This window comes from Homalodisca vitripennis, chromosome 2 (genome assembly GCF_021130785.1).
Source record: "Homalodisca vitripennis isolate AUS2020 chromosome 2, UT_GWSS_2.1, whole genome shotgun sequence".
NCBI lineage: Eukaryota > Metazoa > Arthropoda > Insecta > Hemiptera > Cicadellidae > Homalodisca > Homalodisca vitripennis.
In genome coordinates, this window is record NC_060208.1 from 224,940,107 (window position 1) to 224,961,602 (window position 21,496).

Genomic DNA, 21,496 nt, shown 5'->3' on the forward strand with positions numbered 1-21,496 from the left:
TGTTTTAAAGTTTTAATTTAAATACTAATAATTATTCACTTAAAAAGAAAAGTACAAATCAATAGCGCTACCTAACAGTATTCGTCCAAACTAACTCGGCCTGCCACCTAGTGGACAAGAAGTAAACCAGTAACATTGTCAACGTCCATAAAAAACCGTTAAATTGTTACAGAAATTCACCTATACATGACAAATGTAACATTAAGTTAAATGATACGGCTTATTCCCCTTTAAAAAACTGAATAAACTCCCTTCACATAAACTGAATTTGTTGCAAAAGACTTTATCATCTCAGTATAATAAGCTTACTACTATTTTCTGGTAGGGTGATTTTACTTCAAACATTTTACACTCTGGCCTTCCACTTTGCCCTCCTTTTATTAGTTCAAAGGAATATAAAATAACCATTTTAGGATCTAATAATTCTAAATTTTTCCAGGGGAGCGCGCTTCTGGCCACTATATATGTCTGAGGGTGTTTCCATCCCCCCGACTCAATGATGTACTTGACACCTCCAGAGAAAATTTCAGAGTACGCCACTGTGCTGGAGTATCAAAGATGATGAACCATTTATTGAAATAAAAAAAAGTTATTACGGTATACTCGTACATGGCACTGTAGACAAAAAGTAGGTGGACAACGTCATTTGGACTGTAATTATAACGAGTATAGTGAAAATTGTTTTAACTATAAAGGGTTCGATAATATACAGTACGATTATTAAAATCCCTTTTCAGTCGCACTACTCGAGATGCGTGATTGGCTTGAAAATTTCTCCGTGTGATTTAGTTGGTGAATTTGTGGATGACAGTAGCTGATAACGTAGTTAAAACTCTTTGTATTCAAAATACTAATTGTGTTAAACGTAAAAAAAAATTAAATTAAATCACTAATTAAAAACAAATAATTTTTAAGGCCTTAATGTATACTCATTGTGCATATTAAACATTGTGTATAGAAACATCAATATGTATTGCAATATTAAATATACATCAAATAACAAAAACATTCATCACCATAATAATTAGTTTTATTTATATAAGGTAAAAAGTTTTATTTTTCAGTTTTATCTAAACTGTTCAATAAAAAATATGCGTTATTAAAAACGTTACCAACACGGAAATACTGGATTGGCCTTGGTCTGTTTCTACTTAATAATATCACACACAGTCTATATCAGTTGCAATTCAACATCGAGGTACGGTATTGCTCCGTTGCAATAGTATTTCAAACATATCCTACCAATATCACACTCTACAATTAACTAAGATTTTAAATGACTTTCAGCTGCAATTCAACATTCAGGTAAAAATGACTGAATGCAGCTTTCAAAATGTATTTAGAGGTAATAAGCAGTAAGAATAGTAATGTGATGTAACTGCAGAATTGGTAAGGTTAAATAAATATATAAACGTAGCCTACTACATATAAATCTGCAGACAGGATGTTTGAAAATGTAATTCAATTTCTTTCTGTGTTTTGTTATTTTTTTTGCACGACACACAATGTACATATATTGAGCAAAGAGTTTTATTATATTTTACAATTATTTTATCTACCAAAAAGTTTAGTTTAAATATTGTAGTAGTTATTCACATTAAAAGAAAAATACAACTACAAGGGCGCCCCTGCCAGTTACAGTCCAAACTAACTCCGACTGCCACCTTGTGGTCAAGAACTGAACCAGCAACACTATCCACAAGAAAAGTAAAAAGTATTGATATTTTGTATTCTTAAAAATTAAAACTATTAAAGAAATTCCCAGCTATTTCTTGAAAACTGTACTTATCAGTTTTCCTATATTTGACTCATAATACCAGGATAAATTATTATCAAGATAAACAAAGGAGATCTTTTAGAGTTAATTTTTTTATATAATTTCTACGTTCTTTATCGCCGACTATTGTAGAATCCTTTTAGACGTAGGCCTACATGACTTCAGAATTCAGGACTCAAGTCTGCAACAGTATCAGAGTTCAGATGCTCTATATAAGAGGAAGTTAACCTGGAGCTAAATTCAATATTCGCAATGAACCAGCCCTTCCCACCATAGCTGCGTTATATTTTGGACGAGAAGGTTGGAATATCTCTCAGTGATTATCGCTTACCTCAGGAGTGTTTGGAATGCCACTTCAGAGGAATATGTGCTCTGTATACTCTTATTGGACCAGCTAGCTTGAGTGAAAGTTGACGGAATCAATGTATTTTTGGTCTAAATGAACCAGAACAAAAACATCCCTCCTTACTTATTTTGTCTACACTTTACATAGAAAAAATCCACTCAATATTTGTTTGTTTATGTTTTCCAAAACATTAATTAATATATCTGAGCATTACAATAGCATAATAGAGTTAAAAATAATGTAACATAATTGTTATATGTTGTCGATAAAAATAAATATGTTTATAATCGCATTACTTCTTATCATAAAAAGTAAACTTCCTTTCGATTTTATATGAAATGTCTTGCTACTACTCTGGCATTTTTATTTTTAAAATAAATGTTACCAAAACGAAAACTGGATTGGCCTGGATTGCAATTAATAGTATTTAAAACATGACCTACCAATATCACACTCGAGAATAAGGTTACATTACAATAAGATTAAATATATAAACATACTACAGGTTAATCTGCGGACTTGATCTTTAAAAGTTTAATTTAATTTTCATTCACTGTTATATTTATTTTTTTACGATGCCCAATGTGTATATATATACAACAATGATAAAAACAAAAATATTAAAAAATCAAATAAATACTATACATACATCATAGATCAATATCACACGTTGTGATATATATATATATATAGTAAAAGGTGATATTATATTCAAATTATTTTGCTCATGAAACTTTTAAGTTGTAATTTAAATACTTATAATTATTTACGTTAAAAGAAAAGTACAACGACAAGGGCGCCCCTGCACGTTATAGTCCAAACTAACTAGGACTGCCACCTGGTGGTCAAGAACTGAACCAGCAACACTGTCCACATGAAAAGAAAGAGTATTGATATTTTGTATTATTAAAAATTAAAACTGATTACTGGAATTAAAGTGTAGGTGTATGCCCAGCTGTTTTATGACAAATGCAATTAACAGTTTTTCTATATTGGATTCATATTACCGGGAATAATTATCCAGATGATATTATAAAATGATTGCCATATTATCATTTTTCGTATATATAAAAATAAAGTGCCTGAATAAAGGATTACTAATCAAAGGAGAGGTTTTAGAGTAACGTTAATTACACAACTTGTCATTGTTTATTCTTGTAGCAAAAATTAGGAATCACACAATATATATAACCTTGCTTACAGAGTTGGGTTAGCAGGGATGCGTAGTCAATATAACGACTTGGATTGTTTGTATTAATATTCCAGAATATTAAGTATCAATGAGACATCCAAGACTATATAAAATATTTTTTATTAGTAAGGTTCGAGTAAATGAATATTCAGTACAATTTATTACTAAATGTTTTAAAGTATTAAATATGATCTGGTTTGTCTAAAATAAAAATCACAGTTCTAAATAAAAAATAATAATTTTAAAATGGCAAATTAAAAAGTTCAATGTTTTAGAAGTTTTATCACTTTATTTTCAACAAAGAATTGACACCCCGTTTACTAATATTAAACGGTCCTTTGGCAAGAAATAAAAATATCAGTCATATATTTCAAACTAAAAATCAGAGCTCTCTTCTGCAATGAAATAATAAAGTGTTCAAATAAAAATAAAATACCACTTGGAAATAACTAAAATAAAAATGTTCACTTCAAAGTTCAATCAAAATTCAAAAATAAAACTTCTCTTTCCACTAGTTGTACCTTAACTTTCAAGTCTTTGCAATTCAGATGCAACTCTCTCAAACAATTATTAAAGTTTAGATAATTTCCAATTAATAATTCACAATAAAACAGTTCCAATTAAATATTAATAAATTACTAAATTTCCAAAATTGAAAGTTATTAAAAAGTTCAATTTTAATTCACCATTCTCGCAAGTTGAACCAAATGTAACTTGTTTGATTCTATTGTGCTTTCTTGTTCATCAAGAATCAGTTATGCAGATTGCTCTGTAGTTTCTATAAATTTAATTTTTCCTATGAAAAAGACAACAAAATTAATCTAATATCAGATCTGGAAGACTATTTCAATATAACGTACAATAAATTTGGTGCTTACCTCAAAATCCCTCGCTGAAAAAAATTTAGAAACACGGCGCGCACTGTCATAAACTAAATTCACGATAATTACCCAAAAGAAGGCCGAAAATTATGAGCTGGCAGTTTTTATAGTTCCCTTTCCACCACCCTCTGCTGGACATCCGTGGTGTTCTCTCATTGGCCCAGCCGTATCCAACTCGAGAAACAATAGCCCTCTCAGATCTGAGGTATCTGCAGTACACAAGACAAGTTCTGATCAATTCAAGGCAGTGAACCGCCTTCCTAATAATTTAAAGTTACCAGCACTAATTTGCCGAAGGATTACATATTCGTTTTTATCCTAACTTCTCACAATCTAATTAAAATTAAATCCCAATATTCTTACCCAAAATTTTCGTTTAATTTAAATTTTAATTAAAAATCAACCAATGTAGCTTTAAAAACGCTACATTAACACAGTACTCACACATTATTCCGTTGGGATGTTATTAAAATTAAATACCAATAAAGTTAATTGTGTCAGTGAATTACGTGTCTGGAGCAGCAAATAATATTTATGATAATAAATTATTTGACATAACAAATATTGTATTTCTGCAGTTGTATATGTCTATAATCTGATGTGCAAGATGTCTCAATTTACGGTGATTGAGTGGTAGTAAGATGCTATATTACAACACAATGATAAGTTCAATAGAAGTTTCACATGGATACTAATGATATTGATCTTATAGTGTTTGTATTGTATTTTATTTTTTCTGTATTTCTGTTTTTATATTAGTTTTAATTATAGTTATAGAAGTTTACATTATAGAATAATTAGTTTTGTTTATACTAGGTAAAAAATTATATTTGTATTTTTGAAATACTTTAGTTCAATAGAAATAATAACATTTTCAATAGAACACTACGCGTTATTTAAAACGTTACCAACACGGATATACTGGATTGGTGGCCTTGGTGCATATCTACACAATATATCACAATCAATATCACACTGTGCAAGTATCTAACACTTTTAAAGATAATGAGCTGCAATTCACCATTTAGGTAAAAATAACTGAATGCAGCTTTCAAATAAACGGTAATCACGTGTACGTTAGACACTATTCACCTACGTAATACACATCTATATAAACATACTACTATTATATCTGCTGACGAGATGTTTAAAAATATAATCCAGTATTCTTTTTGTTTAAAATTTTTTGGTAAAATACACAGTATACATATTTAAAAAAATATATATAATTATATATTAAAATTATATTATTTATTACAGTTTTCAATATTTAATTTAAATACTTAAAGTTATTCACTTTAAAAGATAAAGATAACTACAAGTGCGCCCCTGACAGTTACATTTCAAACTAACTCGGCCTGCTACCTGGTGGATATAAACTGAAACAGCTGCACTGTCAATGTAAAAATAAAAATTAATAATATTTTGTATTCCTGAAAATTAAAACTGTTTACTGAATAAAGTTTGTGGAAATATGCCCCGCTGTTTCTTGACAACTGGACTTATCAGTTTTCTATCTTTGACTCATTTTCCCGGGATTAATTATCAAGATAATCATAGAGAGGTTTAAGAGTTACTTTTTATAAGCCAACTTTTCAATGACCGTTCCTATAGCAAAAGGTATTAATCACGTAATTTATGTTGCACAGGTCTCACATATTAGTGAAAATAGTATGGGATGTTATTAAAATTATATACAAATAAAATTAATTGTATCAATAAATTACTTGTATAGAGCAAGAAATATTTTCGACGATAATAAATTATTTGACATAACAAATATTGTATTTCTGCAGTTGTATATGTCCACGGTCTGATGTCCAAGGAGTGTCTTCAGGTGGAGGGCTGAGTGGGAGTTACTGACGTATGCGATGCTCATATTACAACACAATGATAAGTTTACATGAAGTTTCACATGGATGATCATGTTATTGATCTATGGTGTTTGTATAGTATTTCATATTTTCGTCTTTCTGTGTTAACATTTCTTAATATTATCGCAAAAATAGTAGCGGACATTCGCGAAAATAGTTACACTGTTAACAGCAATTTACAGATGTATGATAAATGTAACATTAGGTTAATTGAAACGGCAAATTTCCCCTAAATAAACTTCATATAAACCGAATTTGTTGCAGAAGATTTTTATTATACCAGTATTACCTTATTACCGTTTGGTGGTAGAGTGATTTTACTGCAAACTTTGTACACTCTAACCATTCACTTTTATTAGTGCAAAGGAAAACAACCATTTTAACACCTAATATTTCAAAAATGTCAATGGTGTACCAGACACCCCCCAGAGAAGGTTTCTGAATGCGCCACTGTCCTCAAGTATTAAATATGAGAAAACGTTTTATTGAAATCAGAGAAAGATTCCAACAACAGCGCCCATAATACATTCTGGCCAACCCATCTCGGTTATTATACTGATATACAGCACAGTAGATACAATTTTGGTAGCCGACGGAAATCGATATCAGCCGCAGTTCAACATCTATGTAAGGTATTTCTCTTTATATAACAGTTTTACAAGTTAAATATTAATATTAAACTCTGCAAATAACTAATATTTCTAATAAAAATGAGCTGTAATTCAACATTCGGGTAAAATGATGGGTAGTTCTAGTAAGAAGTAGCGAAGGAGGTGACGTCTCTTCGTAAATATCAAAGTTGAATGAATATATAAACATACTACAATTAAATCTACGTACGTGGTGTTTAAAAATTTAATTTAATTTTCTTTCTGTGGTTTTGTTTTTATTTTGTACGATACGCAATGTACATTTTTTTAGCAAATAGTTACATTATATTTTAAAATGATTTTATTTATCAACGTTTTTATTTCTAATACCTATAGTTATTTACTTTAAAATAATACAACTACAAGAGCGCCCCTAACGGTTACATTGAAAACTAACTCGTCCTGCCAACTCGTGGACATGGATGAAAACAGCAACAGTGTCAACATCATTATATTATATTATATACTTCATTATTACATAACCTTTGATACTAAAGATTATATATAATAAATTGTTGTATAAAATTATTATATAATACTCGTTAGTTATTTTAGTTAATAGCCACAAAGCTATTGATTTATTACATTTTGTTTACAATGTTGGGGTGGCACGTGCGGACACACACGGTGCTACGCCTATGCTGGTCACATATTCCATTCTTTGATTTGTAGTAAGTTAATTATACATACAAAACTATACTATATACAGTTCATGTTTACGTCGCTCTTTTTAATTATCGGTGGATGAAGTTGTACGAAAACAAAATTATTAGTAACATACATTATATAATTAATAATTACGGGATTTTAAACTTAATTTAAAAAAATATGAGCTGCAATTCTTTTAGAGGTGAGGCGGTGTTTCAGTAATCAATACTTTGTAACGGTCACTTTTCTCTAGTAGACCATCTGCAACGGATACTGCAATACAAAAATATTGATAATAGGTACTTTGTATCTGTGTATGGTTACGTTACGAGGTACACATATTTTTACGTACTGATTACTTTACTAGTCCTAAAGTACTCATATTGTCACTGATACTAAGTACTAAAATACTTATTTTTAGTTATATAATTCAGTGTGACTTTGAAATTTGTGTAATAAATTGTGTTAAAACTCTTTATTTGTGTAAAATATAATTAGATTTTTTATAATGTATTTTACGAAAAGTAGTCGCTTATTTTAGTTTTTAGATGATACAAAACTGTGTTAAATGTACAAAAATACAATATACAAAAGTATACAGTATTTAAATATATATATATAAAAGAAAGTCGTGTTAGTTACACTATTTATAAGTCAAGAACGGCTGAACCGATTCGGCTGAAAATTGGTAGGGAGGTAGCTAAAGAACTGGGAGAAACACATAGGATACTTTTTATCCCGCGTTCCCAATTCAGGATTCCGCCCCACTGGTCTCTAAAAGTTACGGAAATACCCGTAAGAAATGCATTGCAGAAACATATGTTATTAAGTGAAAGGGCGTGTTCAAAATTTAATCAGCTGTTCTTTGTAAACATATATAATGCGACAAAAGAAACATATGTTTATATAATTTAATTACCATTTTTAATTTCTTTACATTTATAGTTTGAAAGCATAGAGTAATCTTAAGAAAACCAGCAAATTTTGTTTCAAACTGTTTCTGCAATCACTGTTAAGGCATAGACTTTAAACAATCCAGATAATACAATTCAAATTTTAATTTTTTGCAATGAAAGCAATTATCTCTGAATCTCCAAGTCAGATTACATTATTTGCTATCATCATTTCGACATGCTTTCCATCGAACCCCATCTAACCTGTGGCACAAAATACAAGGATAATATGGCAGAAGATATTTTACATCAAATTCGTGTCAGTTCAAGAAATTCCAATCTTGAAATGAATTAGGAGATACATAATATAGGGCCTTGCTTTTGACCGAAGACATGTGCTATCTCATATGCGGTAGTTTATTTAGTCAGGTTAGGAATGCCAGTGCCAAATTGTGAAATGAATGACACATTTAATCGAGAATTGGAACGGAAACGTAAATATGATCACCAGGAATTAGATTTAGAAGTTCAAACGAATTTACCCCTGATGAATCCCCAACAAATGGAAGTTTATAATACATTAATGAAGGCAATTGATGATGGAAATGGTGGTTTCTATTTCCTGGATGCCCCTGGTGGAACTGGTAAGACATTCCTCATGTCAGTAGTTTTAGCCACTGTTCGTGCAAGATCCAACACTGCGGTTGCAGTTTGCTTCTTCTGGAATAGCAGCCACATTGCTAAAAGGATGTCGTACGGCACATTCTGCATTAAAATTGCCGTTAAATCTGGAATATTATTGAAAAACCAACATGCAATAATGGCACTCCGCTATTGCCAAAGTTTTATCAGAATCGAAGATCATCATCTGGGACGAATGCACAATGGCGCATTAAACGTGCATTGGAAGCACTTTACCGAACATTGCAAGATCTATACGTAATGACTCGAGATGTTTTGGAGGCGCAATGATTTTACTGCCTGGCGATTTCCGCCAAAACATTGCCAGTAATTCCCAGATCGACTGCTGCCGACGAGATAAACGCTTGCTTCAAATCATAGAATCTATGGCAACTATGTTAAGAAACTTCAGCTGACAACAAACATGAGAGTTGCATTGTTGAACGATACATCTGCTGAAAATTTCTCTGAGCAATTGCTGACTATCGGTTATGGTCGAGTACCTGTCGACGAATCGAGCGGATTGATTTCATTTCCTCCGAATTTCTATAACTTTGTCTCATCGAAAGACGAACTCATCAACAAAGTATTCCACAAACATCATTACTAACCTCAAAAAATAATGAATGGTTGAGTGAGCGAGCAATTTTGGTAGCTAAGAATAAAGATGTAGATGACTTAAACTACATAATTCAGAATGAGATCATTGGTACACTGCATTCTTTCAAATCTATTGACTGTGTAGCAAATATAAAGGTGATACCACCAACTATCCAATTGATTTTTTTAAACTCCTTGGATGTACCTGGCTTACTACAGCACAATTTACAACTAAAGTTTGGTTGTTGTAATCATGCTTAAAAACTTAAACCACTCAAAACTGTGCAACGGAACACATTTGGTGGTAAGAAAATTGATGAACAATTTTATTTACGCCACAATACTCAAAGGAAAATTCAAAGGTGAGGAAGAATAAAGAACCTTAAAAATTTTATTCGTAAAAAAATCCACTACATTGTTGTATGTACTTGCAATGCATGGATTTAACCTGTTTTTTTACGTTTGGTGCTGTAATTCAGTTATTTTGTTATTCAATCTTTTTGAAACAAAAATTGTTCAATTGGTAATAAAATAAGCTAAAAAGTTATCCTGGTGAATTGTTGTCAAAGTAGCCGTTTCAAAGCTAATACACAATTTTAAAATTTTGAACGGCCGCCATTTTGAAATCAGCATAATAAAACTCTGTTGTATAATTAATTATTCTGTTGTATATATAACTTATTATATGTGTAATATAATTATGAACACATTTTTAGACTTAATTTGTTGCTAACTGCCTTGCTCTGTGCTTATTTATATATTTATTATGTTTTATATTTATATTATGCTTGTTTAATACTTTTAACGTAAAACAAAGCTGTTAATACGTGAATACAGACAGAATATTAGGCTACACATGGGCTTTTAACAAATATTTTACAATGAACAAGTGTAGTTTATTGTAAAATACAAAACAACTTACGTACGTATTTTTACCTATATATAAACAAAAATATAGCTCCCGGTGGAGCAAGTACTTTTTGTGATTCAATGTTTATTGAAATTTTATATATATATATATATATATATATATATATATATATATATACATACATACATAAATATAAATTGTACTTGTGTAACTAAGCCGCACAGAGGTACAATAGAAAGAGAATATACCAGCAAAACAAGCACTCTTTTAAAAGTAAGGAAAGCGTAAACATTGGTCTGATATTTCTCCTACAGATTTTGAGTGTCCATTATCTGCTCGTATACGGTTGAACCTAACCTAATTCATTTCCAAAGCTGCTTCAAGATGTGAAATTTAAGAAATGTTGATATAGCACGTTCCCTAATACAATGAAAACGTACGTAAAATGAATATATTCTACCCATTTTATAATTCAATAGCGCGTAATAGATATTAGTAGTCAAATCTCGAAATCGAGGAGTAGCAGAAGAAAACTGCAGTACTGGATAGTACATTAAGTATATTTATATAGTACATAATTTAAGAAAGTATTTCACTTTAATTTCAAATAATTATTATTCATGTCCGAAAAAGAACACGACTACAGGGCGCTGCCTATCAAATTTAGCTCAAACCAACTCCGTCTTCATCTGGTGGACAAGAACTTATCTAGCAAAACAGTTAATATCTGAAGTAAAGAAATGATTTGTGTTCTTTGATATTAAAAGAGATTGGTTGAATCAAAGTTTGTATGTATGCACATGTGTTTGATTGCACGATTATTATTTGTTTTATTACAAAATAGAATCATATAATCGGTATTAAAAATCAAGATAAAAGGGGGTTTAAAGTTAATTTGTATTATTAAACTAGCAACGTGTTCAATGATTGTTTATATAATCAAAAGTTTGAATCATACAAAAAAGGTTGCACTGTCCTCACATAATAATAATTAAATACCTTTATGAAGACCTTTCACAGCTACACAGTTTTCAGAACAATTGATGTTTATTAAATAACTTACAAATCTACGATATATAAGTTGAAGTAACACATAAAATTAAAGGTAAAATCAAGATTTGAATAATATTAACTCTCTGGTTGCCAACTCCTTCCTTAGTTTTTATGTAAGTTGAATGTGTGTATGTGTTTAATTTTTTTTTGTAGTAAATTATATGCAACGTATTAAAACGTTAACAACACAGAAATACTGGTTTAACGTCTTATCAGAGTACTGGTATTGGCTAAATCAGTATTTATTTTTTGTCTCATTTGCGCCGATTAACGGTATCAAATTTAGTGATAACAAGTAGACTTTTATTAGCCTTGGTCTGTCTCTACACAATGTATCTCAATAATTTATATTAGCTACAATTTAGCATTCACGGCTAAATTTTAACCTACCAATATCACACACGCCCTACAATTAACAACGACTAAATAATAATGTGCTGCGATTCAGCATTTAGGTAATAATGACTGAATGCAGCTTCGAAATAAAATTACAAAACCGAGAAAAATATTGAAAACTAATGAATTGAATAAACGTATAAACATACTCCTCTTAAATCTGCGGTGGAGATGTTTAAAAATAAAATTTATTTTTCTTTCTTTTTTTAGTTCTTTTATACAATACGTAATATAAAATTTTTAGGAAACAATAATATTATTTACTTTATTTATTAAAGTTCTATACTTTTAATATAAATACGTATAATTATTCCCCTTAAAAGAAAAATACAACTACAAGGGCGCCCCTGGCAGTTACAGTACCAACTAACTCGGCCTGCCACCTGGTGGACAAGAACTGAACCAGCAACACTGTTAACATTAAAAGAAATAAGTATTGATATTTTGTGTTTTTATACATATAACTGATTGCTGGAATTAAAGTTTGGAATTATGCCCAGCTGCTTCATAAAAAGAGCACATGTCAGTATATCTATCTTTGTCTTATATTACCGGGATTAATTAAACAGATATATTCAAAGGAGAGGTTTTAAAGTTAATGTTTATTAAGAAAACTTGTAAATAATTATTCCTATAGCAAAATCTAGGACTATGCACCTCACATATTAGTGCCAAGATTCCGTGGGAATGTTACTAAAATTATATACAAATAAAATTAATTGTATCAATAAATTACTTGTATAGAGCGGCAAATATTTTCTATGAAAATAAATTATTTGACATAACAAATATGGTATTTCTGCAGTTGTATATGTCCACGGTGTGATGTGCAAGGGGTGTTTTCAGTTGTGGTGCTGAGGGGGGGGGTGACTGACGTAGGCGATGCTCATATTACACTCTGACTTTCCAGACACCCCCAGAGAGAAGATTTCTGGATACGCCGCTGTGCTCAAGTATAAAATATGATGAATTATTTATTAAAATAGCGGAATACACCTAAAAGAGCGTCCGAAATACATTTTGGCCAAACCATCACGGTTATTATATTCGTATATAGCACTTTGGACAAAAGGTAAGTAGCCAACTGCATTTGGACTGCGAATATAACGAGTATAGTGAACATTGTTAGAACTATAAAAGGTTCATTATCAAGTGCGATATTGGAATTGGGATGCGGGATTGGCTTGGGAATTTCTCTGTGTGATTTAGTTGGTGAATTTTTGACAGTAGCTGATAACGTGGTTAAAAATCTGTGTGTACAAATTAAAAATATTGTTAAACTTACAAAAATTGTCAAAAGAAAATTAACATTACTAATAAAACAAATTTTATTTTTGACCTTAAAGTATACCTAGTTTACTCATTAAAATTGATGCATAGAAAAAGCAATATGAATTGCAATATTAAATGTATCTCAAATTAGTTTAATAATTAGTTTTGTTTATACAAGGTAAATCATATTTGTATTTTTGAAATAATTGTAGTTTAATAAAATAATAAAATTTTCAATAGAAAATCACGCGTTATTTCAAACGTTACCAACACGGAAATACTGGATTGGTGGCCTCGGTGTATTTCTACACTATTGACTATATATCAAAATCGATATCAGCTGTAATAATAATAATAATAATAATAATGTTTTATTGCGTGAACATAAGCTGTTATTCAATATATGAGCTGTCATTCAACATTCAGGTAAAGTCATTCAGGAATGCAGCTTCCAAATAATATTTGCTATCCAATACAGCATTAAAAGAAGACGGTATACCCTAAATAATATACTTGAATACCTATATAAACATACAAAGCTTAAATCTGCGGACGGGTTGTTGAAAATTTTAATTCAATTTTCTTTTTGTGTTTTACTTTTTTTGTACTATACACGACGTAAATTTTTATTAGTAAATTATATTATATTTTAAAATTATTTTACCTATCAAAGTTTTGAATTTTCAATTTATGTACCTAAATATATTTTATTTAAAAGAAAAATACAATTACAAGGGCGCTCCTGCCAGTTCTGGTCCAAACTAACTCGGCCTGCAAACTTGTGGACAAGATTTGAACCAGCCATACTGTCAACATTAAAAGAAAACAGAATTAATATTTGTATTCATAAAAATTGAAACCAATTACTGGAATTAAAATTTGGATGTCTGTCCAGGTATTTTATGAAAATTGTGATTATGATTTTTATACTACGTATTCAACTATTTCATGAAAACGGCACTTATATATCTTTCACTCATATTGCCAGGAATACTTTATTTATTAATGATTTATTCAAACTGTAGGTCTTAACCTAAGGTCACATTTTTCAAAAGTTTATTTCACAAAACTGGTTACGGTCATTCGCGAAAACAGTTAAACTGTTAATAGCAATTTACATGATAACAAAATCTACGAACTACAAAATGAATTTACATGAATTTGTATAAACATGTTCTTAACTCTTATGTGGCTGCCAAGGAATTGATTTTATCCATGTTTGAGAACAGTTTAAACAAACGTGAATGTTCCTGCCAATCCCGTGCCTAGAACCGCAACTGCCGGGGCCTCAGTGGGTCCTTAAAGTCTATGAATAAGTTTAAATAGCTTGGAAATGTAAATCAGATCATTTATCATGTCTTCTTGACATACTTTATTAATCGTGACCAACTTTGTAATTCATCTGAATATTTATTTAACACGTTCATTTACAAGTATAATACGAATCACATGAGTCACACCCTGTATTACAGTTATGAGTTTAGCTTATATTCCCTTTTTAAATAAAAACATCAAACCTGGATTGAAATGATAAATACGAGATACCAGTAAAAAACCACAATTGCTCTTTGTTAGTAAGATTAAATCAAATGATTAAATAGCAGTTTTATCTGCCACTAATCTAAATATAGTAGATAGCTGATCACGTTTTCGGGTGACATTACATGATCACGTTTTCTGGAGAAAGTAGCTGATCACGTTTCCTGGTGACAGTACAGGTAGATGATCACGTTTTCGGGTAACAGTAGCTGATCACGTTTTCGTGTAACAGTACCTGATCACGTTTTCGGGTAACAGTTGCTGATCACGTTTTCGGGTATCATTGGATGATCACGTTTTCTGGAGACAGTAGCTGATCACGTTTCCTGGTGACAGTAGCTGATCACGTTTTCGGGTGACTGTAGCTGATCACGTTACCGGGTGAATGTAGCTGATCACGTTTTCGGGTAACAGTAGCTGATCACGTTTTCGGGTAATAGTACCTGATAACGCGCCAATAAGAGACTGCGGAGTTTCACGGAACTGGCGTTCATAGTAAATTTGAAACTCTAGAAGAAAGTTGGAGTTTTAAATTATTTTGCGTGTGTTCGTTTGTGCTTATGATATATAAACGCGTGTGGTTCCACGAAATTCCCTTGTGTGATTAAATATACGTGTTCAGAGAATTACGCATCGCAGACTAAGACGTTACTTACATCATTTTTAGTTATACAGTACAACGGGCTGTATTGCGTAATTGACTACGTCAAACGGAACTGTTGATTTATATTACAATTTAGTTGTAATAGTATGTCCATTGCAAAGTTTTTAAAATAAAATTTTTTAAATTTGACAATTTCAACTAACTGGAAAATGGTCATTTATTTACTAGAAATATTTAAAATACAATGACACACGTTATGAGGCATAATTAACTTTGAAATTAACACCCATCAAATTGCTACTTTTACATTCCTTTATAATATACCTACATATACAGTATAGCTTACGGTAATACAAGTGTTTTAATCTTAATAATTACTGTAGCTGTATGTCAATTACCTTGTAAGGTTTGACTGCAGTCTCCAACTAACCTAAAATACTGTTTTTAATCAAGCAACACTAGGTATTACTCAAATTGTTTAAGGCACAATCAACTCGTTTGGAAAAATTAGTTTTCCTGTAGTATTAACCTTATATATCCACAGACATATGTTTAACAAAAATAAATAATCTCGTGGTTTGTAGATATATTAATTTGTATTATTAATAGAGCCACGAATGGTCAAAATTGTTCAGGTTTAACCTAATAAAGATTCAATACCGAATGCCCATGTACATCATAGAAAAGGTAACAACAGCGCACCTCTCGGATTCGCCGTAAACTATCTTAGCCTGCAACCTTTTGAACAGAACACAAACTATAAGCTTTGGACTTAGACTTAGGATTCCTCCGCACTTGAAAGAATTTATCTAAAGTTCAATTATTACTGAACTCGTTGGATGTACTCAAATACCACGGATATTGGAGAGATAAGCAAGTGATAACTCCACAGGTACTTGAAATTGTTTCACTCTCAGAATCCAGGACTCCTAAACAGTCCTTTTTAAATCCTAAATGGACGAGAAGGTTGGAATATCTTTCAGTGATTATCGCTTATCTCAGGAGTGTTTTCAATGCCATTTAAGAGGAATATGTCCTTGGCGTCCTGTATTCTTCTTGGGCCCGTTGGCTTGGGTGAAAATTTATGGATTCAGTATATTAATGGTCCAAATGTACATGGCCAAAAATACCTCGGTTTTACATTCTTTTTACCTGTAAAAAAAACCGACTAAATTTGTGTTCTGTTATGTTTTGCAAGCTATTTAATATTAAATCTGAGCATTACAATAGCTTTAGAGAGTTTAAAATAAATGCAACGTATTGTTATATGTTGTTAATAAAAGTCTATATGTTTATATTTGCATTACTTCTTTTCATCAAAAGTACCCAAATTTTCTTTCGATTTTATACAAAATGAGTAAATTTACCTGTCACAGTATTGCCGGCTTCTGGATGTTTCAATCTATACCTTACTATAGAACATTGGGTACATAAAAAACCGATATAGTCTACTTACGTACATCTGGACAACACTATGGACGTGCGTTTTACAGGACAAGCGTAGTTGTGAAAATTTTGTTTTTTAATAATGTAAACAGTTATAAAATAACAGTAATGCAATTAAGTGGTCCATTTTATGTTGGAAATAGTATACTCTATTTTAAAAAGAAACCCCCAAAAAATGTTATTCTTACATATGTTTTATCCTTGGCAGTAAAAAAGTTTAAATTTAAAAGGTTCTGTTTTAATATTCTCCTTTTGTTTAGCAAGTTTTTTTTTCTTTTTTTTACTTATTGATTGACAATATCTCTTCACAGCAAGGCTAAAATATTTCAAGAATTTAATTGTGTAAGCAATGTTTCAACACAGTGTGAAATGAAAAACTTATTGTCATTTATGCCCTTTTTTGTACTTTTTGTTTCTTACAAGCCTCTTTACTAGAAGATAACAAATTAACAGATGCTGTAGAACTGAGTCTGTTTGGTTTCAGATTGGTTTATAGATATGAGAAGTTAATATTATATAACGAAATAACATAATATGTTAACCATTGTTAACACTAACATACATAATTCAAGAACCTAAAAGGTAGTTCCAGGATAGCAGATCGGTGGAGTCTGTACATATTTTTAGAATTATCAAGTATATTTACTGCAAGATGATTTGGCTGATTATCTTTCTAATCTTGAAATTGTGACTGAATTTGGTAATATCTTCTTTGACTGTTGGGATGTTCAAATCTTGATGTAACATTTTATTGGATACATACCAAGGAGTTTTTGCAATTTTGTCTAAACATTTTTGATTGATACTGTTGAAGTATAGTGATAGGGAACACCTGGAACAAGAAAAGGGATAGCCACAAATACACAAGATACAATTGGAATGGTGAACAGCCAAGTTTAATAGATTATATATTAGTGAGGAAATGCCTGCAGCCATACATGGCAGATGTAAAAGTTATACCCAGTGAAAGTATGGGAGGAGATCACAGGCTGGTGGTAGCTGATTTTCAAAGAATGAGGTTTGGAAAGGATACATGCAAAAGACTAACAAGAATCAAGACATGGAAGTTAAAAGATACGAAAGTTAGAGAGGAATTTGTAAATAACATTAGAGGAACGATACCCAAGGGGGAGGTCAAAACAGGAGAGGAGGAATGGACAAATTTCAAGAATGCTATAGTCAAAGCTGCAGAAGAAACATGTGGACGAACTTCAGGTAAAAGAAGGGATAAAGAGACCCCTTGGTGGAATGAAAGAATTGCTGAAGCAGTTAAAAACAAAAATAGAGCTTGGCGAGAATGGTTTAAGGATAGGTCAAATGAAAAGAGGGATAAATGGAAGAGACTTGCAAGGGCATCAGCAAAGATGATGAAGGAGGCAAAGGAGAGGACATGGAAGGATTTTGAAGAAAAACTGAAATCAAACTTCAAAGGAAATAAGAAGATTTTTTATGGGGTGATAAGGAACAAGACGAAACCTAAAGAAATGTTGACTAAGGTGGTGGATGTTTCAGGGGAAATCAAATGGGAGGAGAAAGAGGTTTTGAAGACGTGGAAAGAGTATTTTAAGGAACTACTGGAAGGAACAGAAAATGAAGAGGAAAGAAGAGATATGACAGAGGAGACAGAAGATGAAGAGGATTTTAGTATGTGCGAATTGGAAAAAGCGGTTAAAGAGATGAAAGAGGGGAAATCTGCGGGAATAGACGAGCTGACGGCTGAGATGATAAAGGCGGCGGGCCCATTGGGAATTCAATGGTTGTACAGAGTGATGAGAGTGATTTGGAAGGAAAAGAAGATACCAGAAGACTGGAAAATGGGAATAATAGTGCCGATTTTTAAGAAAGGCAATAAGCAAAAATGCGAGAATTACAGGGGAATAACTTTGTTGTGCCATACACAAAAAATTTATGAAAAAATACTGTTGCAGAAAATTAGACCAGTACTGGAAGAAACAGGAAGAGAGGAGCAATGTGGTTTTAGGAAAGGTAGGTCAACGGTGGATGCTATTTTTGTGATGAGACAAGTGTTAGAAAAGAGGTGGGAATACGGAAAAGATACAATGGTAGCGTTTATAGACCTACAGAAGGCATATGATAAGGTACTGAGAGAAAGGATATGGGAGAGTATGAGAAAGAGAGGATTGCGTGAGGGAATAGTAGAAAGAATAAAGAACCTGTACGGCATATGTAAAAACAGGGTAAGAATTGAAGAAAAATATACAGATACTTTTAAAACAGAGAGAGGAGTAAGGCAGGGAAGCATATTGTCACCTTTCCTTTTCAATATTATAATGGATGAAATTATTCTAGAAGTACAAGGAAACAGAGGAGCAGAAGAACTTAAGACAATAGCATATGCGGATGACATAATGATATGGGAAAATAGGGAAGAAGAGTTAGAACGAGAGTTAAACAAATGGGCAAAAGTGGCGAAGAAATATGGTTTAGAGATGAACATACAAAAATGTAAAGTAATGAAAGTAGAGAGAAGGGATGGAAATAACAAAGACGTGTTAGTTGAAGGAAAAAGACTTGAAAAGGTGAAGGAATTCTGTTATTTAGGAAGTATCATAACAGATAGGGGCACAATAAGAGAAGAGATAGGAAACAGAATATGGAAGAGTGGAAAGTTTTTCAATATGGTAAAGAAGATTGTGTGGAGTTGGAACATTGGGAAAGAATCAAAAGTATTGATGTATAAATCTTATTTCCAACCAATTTTATTATATGGAGCAGAGACGTGGACGTGGACTAAAAATGATTTAAGCAGATTGCAAGCTGCAGAAATGAGATTTTTAAGAGGGATAGAGAAGACTACAAGAAGAGATAGAATAAGGAACGAAATAACTAGAGAAAGATTGAAGGTAGTTTCACTGCAAGAGACAATGGAAGGAAGAAGAATACAGTGGATGGGGCATGTGAAGAGGATGGGAGATAATAGAATGCCTAGAATAGCACTGGAGAAGGAGGAAGGAGGAAGAAGACCAAGAGGAAGACCGAGAGGAAGATGGGAGGACCAAGTGTGGAAAGACATAGAGAGAAGGGGACTACAGAAAATACAGGTGGATGAAGAGGAGACCTGGAACGATAGACTAAAGTGGAGGAGGCTGTGTACGACGACCCGTGAGAACGGAAACGTCTGACGATGATGATGATGATGATGATGACTGTTGAAGTATCTCCCCATAATTGCACACCATATATATACGTTTTAGAGTAGTTTTATATAATACTAACTTGTTCTTCAAACTGAGTTTTGATTTAATCCATGTAACCAATTCTTTTTGTTTTTAAATTTAGCTGCTGTCTTTGTTCAAATGTGGGATTTCCATGTAATTCTTCTGTCTAATCGCGAGCCTAGATCATTTACTTCAGTTACTTGGGTTAAATGAACGTCTTTCGATGTAACTGGAGGACAAGAATGTTTATTTAATGTAATCATTATGTGAACTGATTTATTTTCGTTAATTTTGAATCTCCATGTATTAAGCCAATCAGTAATTGCACTGCAGTATCATCTGCAACAGTTGGAACTTTCTAGGAGGTCAGTGGTATATAGTAAGTATAAAAATGGACAAAGTGTACTTCCTTGAGAAACTCCGGATGATTCATTGATTCTATTGAATGTGGCTAAGTAAGTATTGGAAAAATAGAATGGGGCAAATACTTACTAATTTTGTACAATAGACCAGTATGCCACACCTTATCAGACGCTTGACTGACATCTTAAAAGGTGGCTGTAGAATAACTTATTTATTTTCTAAGCACTCGTGTAACATTTAGACTACTCCATGGACTTCTATTGTGTCATGTTTTCGCCAAAACCAAACTGATGAGCAGGCAGAATCTTCATTGATTAATGATTGTAGTCTTTTCAGAAGAGCCAAGAAAGAGGAATGGGAGCTAGAGTAACACTTGCTGCCCTCATAACTCTGTCAACTCTTCTAGTACACGAACTGTTTAGCCAGGTGCATTGTTACTAAGAACCCGGAGCCAAGGAAGAGGAATGGGAGCCAGAGTAACACTTGCTGCCCTCATAACTCTGTCAATGGGAGGAAGGAGGTCTGTAGCCTATTCAGACCTCTTTGCCACCATCCTTGATACAAGAGGCCAGAACCTGTTCTTTCAAGAATTGGTTTTGGTTACTGGCAAAAATCTAATTTAGATCATTGTAAAAGAATGTTCCCAAACTTAGGTAAATGTAACATTGCAATTGCACATATTTTGTTTTATTCACAAGCTTTTACCAACCATGTTTTACAACTTAATTAGTTTTACTTTATTAAATAATAGTAAAAAGGATCAAACTGAAAGTAAACAAAATTAAATATTTTATTGATAATACACATTATCAAGATGGATGTTTCTTCAAAATACACAGACAGTCATGGGGAAAATATATACCTGAAACAAAATAAACATTATTTTAACAAACTTTATTATTTACCCAATGACACTAAAATAATCTTTTAAAAAATTGCACAAACTAATTCTGTCAACCTAAATGTCCTAAGCTGACTGGGAATTTCCCAATTCTCCATATTTTACAAACATTCTTTCAACAATAAATTTTACTATATTGTAGCTTTCAGACAATTCTATTACATACGTACATACACCGCTATTAGTACATTTATAACTCATGTTTTACAGGGTTGCTACAGGAGTCCAATAATGAAATTCCCTGACTTTTCCCTGATTTCCAGACCAAATTTTTCATTTTTCCCTGACTTTTTTCAACGCAATCCCCAGGGTTTTTGGAAATTAATGGGT

At 31.9% G+C, this 21,496-nt stretch overlaps 1 protein-coding gene across 1 annotated transcript in view; it reads right to left on the reverse strand.

Moving 5' to 3' along the window:
• Positions 1-21,031: 21,031 nt before the first annotated feature.
• The window catches only part of LOC124355443 (cleavage and polyadenylation specificity factor 73-like), a 29,154-nt gene continuing 28,689 nt past the window's right edge, over positions 21,032-21,496 (reverse strand). The window contains exon 17 of the mRNA XM_046806585.1: positions 21,032-21,127. The gene's annotated coding sequence lies outside the window, so the exon portion shown is untranslated. The remainder of the gene's footprint in view (positions 21,128-21,496) is intronic.